At 42.1% G+C, this 12,959-nt stretch overlaps 1 protein-coding gene across 1 annotated transcript in view; it reads right to left on the reverse strand.

Moving 5' to 3' along the window:
• Nucleotides 1–2,898, reverse strand: part of BAHCC1 (BAH domain and coiled-coil containing 1) — a 125,184-nt gene extending 122,286 nt beyond the window's left edge. The window contains exon 1 of the mRNA XM_073560592.1: nt 2,299–2,898. The gene's annotated coding sequence lies outside the window, so the exon portion shown is untranslated. The remainder of the gene's footprint in view (nt 1–2,298) is intronic.
• Nucleotides 2,899–12,959: the final 10,061 nt, after the last annotated feature.

Genomic DNA, 12,959 nt, shown 5'->3' on the forward strand with positions numbered 1-12,959 from the left:
CAGAAAGTCGCAGACATGTCGCCCGAGCGCAGAAAGTCGCAGACATGTCCCCCGAGCGCAGAAAGTCGCAGACATGTCCCCCGAGCGCAGAAAGTCGCAGACATGTCGCCCGAGCGCAGAAAGTCGCAGACATGTCCCCCGAGCGCAGAAAGTCGCAGACATGTCCCCCGAGCGCAGAAAGTCGCAGACATGTCGCCCGAGCGCAGAAAGTCGCAGACATGTCCCCCGAGCGCAGAAAGTCGCAGACATGTCGCCCGAGCGCAGAAAGTCGCAGACATGTCGCCCGAGCGCAGAAAGTCGCAGACATGTCGCCCGAGCGCAGAAAGTCGCAGACATGTCGCCCGAGCGCAGAAAGTCGCAGACATGTCGCCCGAGCGCAGAAAGTCGCAGACATGTCGCCCCGTGCGATACCTGTCATATTGGCGCTCACCCTGCGCCTGGTCTGCACTGTGTCTTTATGTGGCAGTCACACAGAGAAGCAGTTTCCGGATTTAAAAAAAAATATATATATTTATCTGTCTTTTTATCTGGTCGGCTGATTGAAAGTTTGTTTCCAAATCTAGATCTACAATTACAAACCGAAGTAAAAAATGAAAGGATCCGAGGAGGAAACAAAGAGTCCTTTGTAGAGTCCCCACAGCCAGGAACACAGGGCTCACCCGGATCACCCACCCCCTGGATCCAGAGCCCTTTTAGATTCACACTACCTAAAAAACAATGCTAAAACATCTACTTACATCCTACAGGAACACAAAGAAATTCATTTTAAGATGATTAGAATTTGCCCTTTAAATCCTATTTTTTTTGCATTTCTATCAATAATGGAAATAATTGAAATAAAAAAAAAATCGAAAAAAAAAAACTGTGACAGTCACCAGAGATGTATAAATCGTAGAAAACACACGTTTCATCATTATAGAAAAACTAGGGAAAAATAACAAAAATATACCAGCACTAAAAAAATGTTTTCTGCCTAATAAAAACCTACAACATTATAAATAAATGCATTTTCTAAAATAGATGGTGAAAAAGGATAGGAAAAAAAATATACCAAAAACGACATTAAAATGGGTAACGAAGAGGAACCAAATATATAAAAAAGTAAAATATAAATTTGTATTTATTTATGGCTTATGCTTTTACTATAGTGTATGTTACAGAAACGAGGCTATCACTGCTCTAAAAAGCCTTGGAGGTTTGGATAAAATATATATATATATATATTTGTACAGAAAAAATAGTGAAGGAATGCAATATTATATCTATCTATCTATCTATCTATATATATTTATTAAAATAAGGAAATTAGCAAAAACATAAAAAAGGAGAATTAAGCATATATATATATACATATATATAAATAAAATAATAATTTAATAAAATAAGGAGAATTAAGCAGATTTAAGCCTTAATTTCTCAAGTGGTTAATAGCAGAAAAGTCGGTGACTTTAAATTAAAAATCATTACATAAAAATCTATTTTATTTTCCGAAAAATATAGTGTTATTTTACTATGTAAAAAAAGAAAAGTCCAGCTGATAAAAAAAAGGCTATTTATTGAAAAAAATTCAAGATCAGCATCCCGCAGACAATTAGCGGCTACGCGTTTCGAACACTACATATGTTCTTTGTCAGAGCTGCACATTGACATTTATTTTACTATGCCTATCTACAATAGGCGATTGATGGAAAAAAAATATATTCTGGATTTATTTATTTTTCTACTACATCTATCTCCTACGATAAAACGAAAGAGGAAACATGAATTGTTATGTGGAAACATTTAATTTTTCTCCAATTGAAAAAAAAAAATAAGTCAATTGTGCTGCATTGCTATGAAAAGATATAAAATATAATACATTCTAATTTAAATGTGTAAAATATTTAAAAATTGCAAAAAACGGAGACTAAAAATATTTAATTTTTAAAAAAAGTATATAATATTGTAAAAAAAAAAAAGGAATTACAAGTATTTATTACACTTTATATCAGTTAAAATCTAGAATAACAGCAGATCAGTTGGTGTCTGTGTGTATTCAGCCCAAATTGTTACTTTTGGGAGCCAAGTAGTTAAATAATTGATCCTAAAATCTATAAGATGTCCTTCTTTCTTTTAATACTGGCCTCTAAAATTATTAAGAAATAATAAAGAAAGGACTAAAACAATCCAAACTTAAAGAATGACATGTGTATGGTGAAGTATGTGACCAAGTATTTTTTATAGAATCGTTGGGTTTTGGAAAAATGGAATTTTGTACATAATAAAAAATAAATAAAACTAGAAATAAGCGTCACCTACCTACACAGAGGAGTCTGGGCTCATTCTGTTGCAATCCAAGATATAAAAAAGAAACGTGGAAGGGAAAAAGGGGGCAAGAAGCTGGAGGTCAGCTGTGTACACCCCGGTCGGCTGCTGGTCGGGCTTTATGGTCGGACGGTCACCTTCATGGTGGCTCTGCCTGCGTGGCCCCTGTGCACACGCTCCGTTTGGCTCCTTTCTAGCTATCTGGAGGGGGATATTTGGGGGTCTCACAGCTCAGGGGTCTCTTCTTTCCTACCTGCCTGGGCATGGAGTAAATCCATTCAATTAGAGCAGAGGCTGCTGGTTGCTGTATAATCACAAATTTATGGCCGGGTGACGTATCTCCTCTCCCACAATGGAGTCCCATTGACATTAAACAGAAAATTGATGAGAGAGAAGCGAAATTTAATCTCTTTTCCCCCCATCCAGGCATTTAAATGTTGTTTTGCCTTCCCTGGCTTTTTAACTCTTCCCATGCCAGGGTGCCCAGCCAATGCTGCGGAGTGGCACTACAAGGGTGCACATCCATATTTATTCCTGGCAGCACTCCTCCTCCTCCTCCTCCTGCACTCAGCAGTGCAATGCAAACACACGAGTGTCGGGGACATCCACATCTTTATTGGGGGGAGACGCACTTACCTTTTGGCTTAAAGAAACAGCATTAGAGTCCACAGAAATCATGCAATGCCGCCCCCCATCCCCCACCATCCAGCAATGCAGCCCCCCATCCCCCACCCTCTGTCCAGTCCTGGATGGAGACCGAGCCTTGATACATTGTATCATCAGTCAGGAAGACCCGTAGTCGGGCCGGACTCTTCTCCGCTGGGCGCCTCCGCGTTTCGTCCGCTGTCCGCAATCTTCCGCGTTTGCGCCGTTTACCGGAGCTCTTAAAGGAGCCGCGCCATTATTCCTTTGCAAGCTCCCGGGGCCGCTATTGTCCACCATGCCTTTTTTTTTTTGCAAAGACACCGCCCCAGGGTGTGACGTCCTTGTCCCCTCCCTGAGGCTGAGCCGGTTTGTCTGGCTGGGGATGGGTGCATACAGCAGGCTGGGAGGACATCTGCATGGCTTTATCCAGGGCTGTACCTCCTGTCTGCACCAGGCTCCATGGAACAATCACTTGTAGCACTTTGTAGCCCAGATATTATTAGAGAAGACATTGGATCTGCCTGGAATTTTACAAAAAAAAAAGAAACAGTAGAATTTTCCAGAATTAGATTTTTTTTTTTTTGCAACTCACTTAGTATTTTTTGTTTTATTTATTTTACTCACTTATATAGCGCCATAGATGTAAATACTTACGTCCCCCCCAAAAAATTGAGAAAAGTATTCAAGCAGTGATACCTTTATTGGCTAACCAGAGAAATTATATTTGCAAGCAAGCTTTCAGGGCTCAGAAGGCCCCTTCATCAGGCTATTCCAGCATGATAAAGGGGCCTTCTGAGCTGAGCCCTGAAAGCTGGCTTGCAAATATAATTTCTCTGGTTAGCCAATAAAGGTATCACTGCTTGAATACTTTTCTCAATTTTTTGGGGGGGACATAAGTATTTACATCTATTTTTCTGGCTAACACGGTACCACAATATTATTTTGTATTGTACATATAGCGCCATGAAATTCATATAAATTCAGCAATTCCAGCTGGCTGGAGTGTAGAGAAGAAAATTATGGGGAAAAAAACTACCTGTCCCCACGCCACTGCTCACCATTCAGAGATGATTTTACAGCCTCCATTCACAGTCCCATCAGCTGATAGCCAGTCAGTGCTTTGATTATTGACCCATTGATCGGGAACAATCGTCACTCAGCATCGGGTAGACTGACCTGAGATGCAGTGGTGTAACTAGAGTCCCATGGACCCTGGTGCCAAATTTGGACATGGGCCCCCACCTCCATTTTGATCAGATGTATGTGCCCTTGTAGTGTTCTATATCCTTTAAAGACATACTTGTTCACCCTCCATGTAATGATGTATTGTATAATGTCACCCTTCATGTGTCCCTTCATGTTATAACGTCCACTCTCCTGGGCTTCTTCCTGGAATAATGTCACCAACCTGAACCCCTTCCTGGTATAATGTCCCCCATCCTGAGACCCTTCCTGAGATAATGTCCCCCATCCTGAACCCCTTTCTGGGATAATGTCCCCCATCCTGAGCCCCTTCCTGGGATAATGTCCCCCATCCTGAGCTCCTTCCTGCTATAATGTCCCCCATCCTAAACCCCTTCCTGGGATAATGTCCTCCATCCTGAGTCCCTTCCTGCTATAATGTCCCCCATCCTAAGAATCTTCCAGTAACATTGTACCCTGTCATGAGCTCTTTACTGTAATAATGTCACCCATCCTGGTGTAATGTCCTCCATTCTGGGCCTCTTACTGCATAGTGACGGTACAATGACTGCACCCTGGGCCCCATTCTGGCATAATGGCCCTACTCTTGGGTCCCTTGCTTGCATAGTGTTTTACAAAAATATTAGAATTCTCCCAAATCTTTTTTTTTAAATTCACTGTGCACAAATTCAGCAATTTCAAGTGGCTGAAGTGTATAGAGAAAAATGATGAAAAAAACTACTCACCTATCCCATGCAGCAGATCACCGATTAATGATGATTTTACAGCCCCATTAATGGTCTAATCAGCTGCTGGTCAATCAGCGATTTAATTTAAGACCCATTCATCAGGAATGATCTTCACTCGTCACTACATAACTAAAGTAACATGGGTCCCAGTGCAAAATTTGGACTTGGGCCCCAACCTGCCTGTTGGTAAGATGTATGGGTCTTTGTGACCTTCTAGATCCTATAAAGAGATATTTGTTCACCCTCCATGTAATAATGTCCCCACCCAGGCACCTTCCTGTAATAATGTCCTCTGTTGTTATAATAATGTCCCCATTCTTTCCCCTTTCTGTAATAATGTCCTCTGTCCTAGACCCTACACTGTAATAATGTCCATCATCCTAGGCCTCTTCCTGGTATAATGTACCCCTTCCTGGTATAGCATCCCCCATCATGGTCCCCTTCCTGATAAAATGTTCCCCATCCTGACCTCCTTCCAGTAATAATCTTCCCCACCCCAATGATTCCTTAGGCAGTGATCGTGTCAGCCAACACCCTATCATCTGACCTCTATGAGGCACCATATTCTTCCCTTGAGGTAAAGCTTTTAGCGTAGAGTATGTACAGTGGCACAAACAGATTCCATAAAATGTCCATATAATATAGCCATGTGCCCTAGTAGATTGGAGGACTGAGTGAAGGACCCCCATCCATGTCCTTGTAGAAGGATATGGACAAGGATTCAGGGACGGTTTTAGACAAAGTCGGGCCCTGGGCAAATATCTCAAATACTAACACGTTGCACATCATACAGAAACATTTTGGTTTTAAGGCCCCGTTACATTTAGCGATGAACCAGCGATCCCGACCACGATACGACCCGGTCAGGATCGCTGGTGCATCGCTAAATAGTCGCTAGTGAGCTGCAGGCAGATCTCACTAGCGATGCAGCAGTGGTTGGCGGTCGATACTTACCGTCACACGCAGCAAGGGTGAATTCTTCCGCCTGCGTCCATGGCTCGCTCATCGGCGCCAGCAGGAAGCCGATGACGAGAAATGGACCAGGACGATCTCGCGCGATCACCGATAACCAGCGGGGGGGCCGGTCGGAGGTTAGTGTCACATGTAGTGACGCTGCTGCGTCACAAAATCGGTGACGCTTTAGCGATATCGCTATGAGTAAAGCTCCCTTTAGTTACATTCGCTGAGTTCAGGCTGTTAATCAAGAGTGATTGACATTATTGAAGTCGTTTGACGCTTGTTTCCCAGCCTTTTTACATCGGCTGAGGAAGAATGACGGACACAGAACAATCACTAGTAGAACAATCTCCCCATACAGTATCATGTTATCTGCATCATATCTGCAGTTTTCTCAAGATGATGTGCTGCTGAGAACAATAATTCACTGGACGAATAGGCAGCATTTTGCTTGTTTAGTATAATACATCCTTTAGTCCTACACATAGTATAATGCACACCCCATAGTCCTCCATAATGTATAATGCACACCCCATAGTCTTCCATATGGTATAATGTGCCACATATCCCTCCATATAGTATAATACACTCCCCATAGTTCTCCATTTAGTATAATACGTTCCCCATATCCTCCCAATAGTATAATGCACTCCTCATAGTCCTCAGTATAGTAAAATGCATCCCATAGTCCGCCATATTGTATAATGTACCCCCCATAGTCCTCCATATAGTACAATGCACTCCTCATAGTATAATGCATTCCCTATAGTCCTCAATACAGTATAATGCAGGTCCCATATAGTACATGTAGTATAATGCACTCCTCATCATCCTTAATAGAGTATAATGCAGCCCCATATATAGCATTATGCACCTCATAGTCCTCAACAGAGTACAATGCAGCCCCCCTAACAGTATAATGCAGCCCCCTCATAGAGTATAATTTCATAATTTCAGCCGCCTCTAAGAGTACAATGCAGCCCCCCTCATAGAGTATAATATTCATACACTATAATTCAGTCGCACAGTCCTGTAATATTATAAAAAATAAATAATTACAATACTTACCTCTCCTCAATCTCCCTCTGCTCTGGCTTCTGCAGCGCATCTCAGCAGCTCCACTGCCGGAACAGTGTGGCCCACGATGAAGTAACACTGTCTCAGAGGCAGAGGGGGAGTGATGGAAGAGCGAGCATCATCTGACGCCCTCTCTTCCATCATTTCTTTCAACTGTATCAGCATCTGTGATGCGGGGGCGTGACTCATGGGTCCCATAACACCCATTTTTAATGGCGCTGTCTGTTAACGGCACTCCACTTGGTGGTTGACACTGGGGTAGTAAGGGACCTAGACAGATGCCTAGATTGCCTGCCCCTAGCACCGACCAGGCATGGATTATCCACAGTCATAATCTATATGGTGCAAAATGCAATGGTCTGTGCTACAGAAGTCATAGCGTCATGACATAGATGGTGATGTAAAGTGGCCAAGAGCGGTAGTCAGGTCCGACCTGCTGTCTGGTTACGCTCTGGCACTTTACAGGAAAACGGTTTCCCAGTCCCAGTGTGCTGTCAAGTGTAGAGTGTATCATACTTACTTGTAGGCTGCAGGCCTCTGATGTCTCCATATCTCCATTTTTGGGAGCAGCACAATTCAAAGGGTACCAGACTGATTGTAACAAGCAAACGTTTATTGGTCAGTTCAAGTTCATCAGGGAGTAACAAGTGGGATAGGGCACAGTGCTTCATGTTTCTTACTTCCTTAGAACAACGTATCTTCAGCTCTACCACTCATTCATCCTGGACTATCCCTAAGCCCACTACTCAGCTAGCCTCAGGAATTTTCTGTCCTCTTCAGCAGTGTACCCAGGACTGGCTATCTGACCTTCATGCGATTCCTTGTCCACCATTCTTGAGATGTGAGTAGGCCAGGCACTCTCTCTAGTACCTGGACCGAGTCCTAGGCTCCGGTTGTTGGAGTAATGTCCAAAAGGGATTTCAGTGCAGCCTCCCACTGCCTCAGACAATTGGTAAATGCTGGCCCTAGCAGCACACTGCACCCAAAGTTGACCTTGTCACAGTACCTCCCTATCTGACCCACTATCAGGAAGTGCCCACTTTTCACTAACACTAGTCCCCACTCATTGAGCTAGTTAAATCCAGTAACTATATCATATCCTTGTCTCGGATATTCAGAGGCTGCAGACCGTTGCACTGCATCTGTCTGTAGAAGGTCTTTTTCGTTTGCTATGCGACTAGTGGCCACCTCTCCACCCCCCCACCCCCCCCACCCCCGTGATAATGACCACACCTGGATCTGGGTGTTTATAAATCTCTCCTTCCTGTTGGGAGGTGTGAATGTTATTTCCACTTTTCTGTTGAAGCTTGGAGCTATAGCAGTCTGCTAGGGTCCTCTTGGAGTTTGGAGGGTGTTGGCGATGGGTGCGGTAGCTATATAGGGACGGTAGGACAGACAGGGTGACGTTAGATCAGTCTAGGGTTCACCACTTCCCCCTTCCCTAGTGTTTGATTCCCCTTCCCTTATCCCTTTGTGTTACACTTAGTCTGTCCTACACTGTGCGTGACAATCCTATAGACTAAGCCTATTGTCCTTATCTTATGTCTCATGCCATTGCCAAGTCACTTAACTGTATGAACAGTACTACTCACATTATACACTAACACTTTACATCCTTATATGCTGAACATTACCCTTATATAATGTAAAAGACGCACATCACTGTTCACATTACATATAAAACCGCATGACACTGTACACATACTGCGATTGTTGTCTTTAACAGTAGGAACTGTTATGAATGAGTCACCAAGGAGGAAAAACAAAAACAAGCTAAGCCACAGAAAACCAGAGAGGTTGGTAACTAAGCGGATTGCAGAACCCTGATCCTATCCACACAACTAGCAGTAGCCGTGGAGCGTACCTACGATGATCCTAGACGTCTCGTCACAGCCGGAGAACTAAATAAGCCTAAAGCAAGAAAAGGGGAAATCTAAACTGCCCCAGGGCAGACCCCAAAGCAATAGACAGCCCCCAAACATGTATTGTCGGTGAGACAAGATGAAAACACAAACACAGATAGAAAAATAGGCTGAGCAAACGATGGGGCCCACACTAACTAGAAAGGACAGGAAAGGAAAGATGCTGTCTGCAATTATGCACAAAACCCTGCCAAAAAAAGTCCAAAACTTTCTGATAACAAAAACCCTGAAGTCGCTAGACTTCAATTCCCTATATCAGCACTCTGGTATATTCTGAAGACAGAGCAAAAAGAGACCAATCTGATCAGGGACAAAAAGCAAACTGGCATAAACAGAGACATAAGAATGGAAAATCAGCACAGCCCCAGCAGGGGCTGGCTGACCACAAAAACTGAGTAAACCAGACCAAATCTCATGTGACAAAATAGCAGAGCACACTTAGCTTGAGAAGGCAGGAACAGAACTGGAAACCAGAACCCCAGGGCAGGAAAAAATCACCAGCACAAAATTAGGGAGTCGGCTGTCTTAAATCCAGTCAGAGACTCCTGATGTCCACTCACAGTCCTCCTCCTCAGGTGGCAGGTCTCTGCCATTTAGATCAGATTCATTACCTACTGTCACCACTAGAGGGAGCCTGGATGGAGAACTCACGACTCCTCTGTCAACACAGCCAGCTCCACCACCCTCACCAGAAGCCAGAGGTAAACCAGAAAATGAGTTCACAACAAGGAACGCAGCCGAACAATCCATCACTCTTACAGTGATCCCAGAGTTGATGCTCGATACTTGCTAAATGGGTTTATTACAGGTAGATCTGATGGTTGAAGGTGATCACCAGATTCTTAAAATGTTGTATGGGAGGAACAAGCAGATTCAATACCCTGTTGAGAGAAGTATCTGTAGGTTACCATTGCTTCTTTGTCCAAGCGGAAGCCATAATGTGGGTTAAGCTATTGGCAAAAGCAATGGCAGAAATGGTGAGGAGAACTAGAGAGAACAAGCTTATTATGGATGTCATCAAAGGTCTCCAATGTAACGGTCATAAACAATTTGACCAATGAGTGTAATGTCAAAGTATAGAGCTATATGGTGACTATAAATTTGGATGTGTCTATTGGATCTGTTTGGCTCTTGGCCTCAATGTGCTCTGGCTTTACACAGGGTTTTGGATTTCATCCTTTACGCTTCAACCTGATGAAAGAATTTTCCATTACCGTCTGTCAGTGATCTACCATGGCTACTTCGCTTTTACTATATATAAATGAGGTCAGATAAAATATTATTCACTGTCTCCCCTGACCCAAAGTTGTGAGCATAGTTGAATAATCATGAATTTGCTTATTACCACTAGGCTCGGACATAAAAGTGAAAATGAATATTAAAAAAAATAAAGATTATTATTATTATTAAAATGGGGCAATTGTAGGGCTGGACATACCATTGGTGCAACGTGTGCAGCATCGGGACCCAAGAGGTCCGGAGGTCACTACCATCTCCCAAGCAGGAGGAATTATGCATTATGATGAGCTCTTGGGATACTGGATATATATCATATAAATGAAAGCATCGGCTCAAGGTGCAAAAACAAGCCCTCACACAGCCCCTTATCCTGGGAATTGAAACAACATGGCCCTCGGAAAAAAGCAACACTAGCCAAATTTATTTTTTTTTTTTACAAATGTCTGAATTTTTTTTCTGTACTTAAGTAAAACAACAATTATGCATGTTTCTTATTTGTGTAATTGTACTCTCCTGGAGAATCATATAGCCAGGTCATTTTTTACCGTATTATCAATGCTGCAAATAAAAAATTAAAAAATCAATGGCAGAATTGAACTTTATTTGCTAATTTGCCACACTTTTTTTCCTGCTTTCCAGTACTTCTTATGATAAAATGGATGATTTAATTAAAAAGTACAGCTTGTCCAGCAAAGAACAAGCCTTCACACGGCTTTATCTGCAGAAAAATAAAATATGACCCTTGGAATAAGGGAAGGAGGAAACAAAAGCACAAAAACTAAAAATTGCCAGGTCCTTAAGGGGTTAAGGAGACTGCTAATGCAATATGTTGGAAGCATCAATCCTGGAAGTTAATGCTGACCCTTTAAAAAGCCTTGCAATACGACTTTAGGTATAGAGGTAAGCCAGAACATTCTCCAAAAATGAAATGACCTCCATTTGCTGACAGCTGTTTCGTTTTTTTTACCCCTCACCAGTGCAAAGTAGGAGACTGGTTCGCTGAGTGAGAGGCTTTTGATAAATGATCTATTGGGTAATATTTCTCCTTAAGAAGACCGTCAAGCTGGTATAAGAAGACTTAAATGCCATTTAATGTTCTTTGAGCTATTTAAAGGGTCAGTATTGACTTCTAGGATTGCTACAGTATCTCCAATAGGTGCCACTACAGACTATGTTTGCTTCTTCTATGATTAGAAATTTAGCAATGTATGGGACTATTACTTACGCATTATATGGTAGAATAATTTAGGTGTGAAATATTTTGATAGTGTGGGCACATTTGCCATTATTTGGACACTGCTAAGCACTTATGTGTGAGCTGTTTGATAGTGTTATAAGGGCACTGTATTTTTGTGTACTGTATGGCACAGTTATATAACTTCATTGGTGGCATGCTGCATGACATTTTTTTTAGGCACTATATGGTGCTTTGATTTGGGTATTTTATGGCACTGACCTTTGTGAACTGTGCTCTATTTTCCATCTTCCAAAAACCGTTGCGGCAATAACTGAGGCTTCATGTATATTGATATTTTATGTACTTGCTATGTGATAACATACAAGCTGCATTATGATTTGGAATAAGGGAAGATTTTTGGTTTTATGACTGATATAAAGTATGGATGTAGCATATTCTCCATCACAAATACAGATTTTAGACTGTAATAAAGGCTATATATCATTCTAATGAATGCGCGTAAGACACATAATGCTGCTTACACTAGCTAATACTTCTGGGATATTTTAATATTTTGGACAAAAAAGTCTTTCGTAGATCTACTTTTATATGTTTCAGAAACGTGAAAGAGTTTTAAAAGAAGAGGAAAGCTTACTTGAGTGAAATGCAAAGGTTAAGAAGTGTTAATTAGACAAAGAAGGGTTACAGACCAGGGACTTGGGGAAACAAGCTCTAGCCCTATAATAACGGGCTGCATCTTACTGCCTCATGGTTAAACATAATACGTGAATTTCCTTCACATTGAATATCACCATACATAGCTAAAACTGGTTGCCGAATCATTTTCTAAATGTATGGCCATAGGAAACAAGGACCCTGAGTAATTGTATAGATGGGGAGAAGACAATAGAAGGACAGAAACAGGAAAGGGAAGAGGCAGAAGAAGAGGAAGGAAGGAGCAAAACTGAAAAGGGAGGAAACATAAGAGAAGGAAAAAGAGGGAACACAAAAAGGAAAGGGAGGAGACAAAAGAAGGATCAAAGGGAAGCATAAATAGGAAAGGGAGGAGTCAGAAAAAGGGGCAATAAGAAACAGAAACAGGAAAGGGAGGACATATAAGAAAAGGGAAAGGAAGGAAAGGAAAGGGACAAAGGAAGGGGAAAGAGGGAAAACTGGAAAGATAGGAGACAGAAGAAGAGGAAAGAGGCAACAAAAACTGAAAAGGGAGGAGACAGCAGAAGGGAAAAGAAGAAACAGGAAAGGGAAGAAACAGAAGAGGGAGAAAAAGTGAACAAAATTAGGAAATATATGAGCCCAAAGAAGGAGAAAGATGGCACAGAATCAGGAAGGGGAGGAGATAAAAGAAGGTGACAGAGGGAACAGAAACAAGAAAAGGAGGAGACACAAGAAAGAATGAAATGGAACACAAATAGGAAAGGGAAGAGACAGAAGGGAAAAGAGAGAACAGAAACGGGAAATGGATGAGACAGAAGAAGGAGAAAAAGGAAACAGAAAAGGGAAGAGACAGAAGAGGAAGAAAAAGGGAACACAAACAGGGAAGATAGGAGACTCAAGAAAGAGAAAGAAGGCATTAGACAGGAATGAGAGAAGGCAGAAGAAATGGAAAGAGGGAAAAGAAACAGGAAAGGGAAGAGTCAGAAAAAAGGGAAAGAGGAAACATTAAAGGGAGGAGACTGATGGAGATGA

The sequence above is a fragment of the Dendrobates tinctorius genome, unplaced genomic scaffold, assembly GCF_039654945.1.
Source record: "Dendrobates tinctorius isolate UK_male_01 unplaced genomic scaffold, ASM3965494v1 ptg000014l, whole genome shotgun sequence".
Lineage (NCBI taxonomy): Eukaryota > Metazoa > Chordata > Amphibia > Anura > Dendrobatidae > Dendrobates > Dendrobates tinctorius.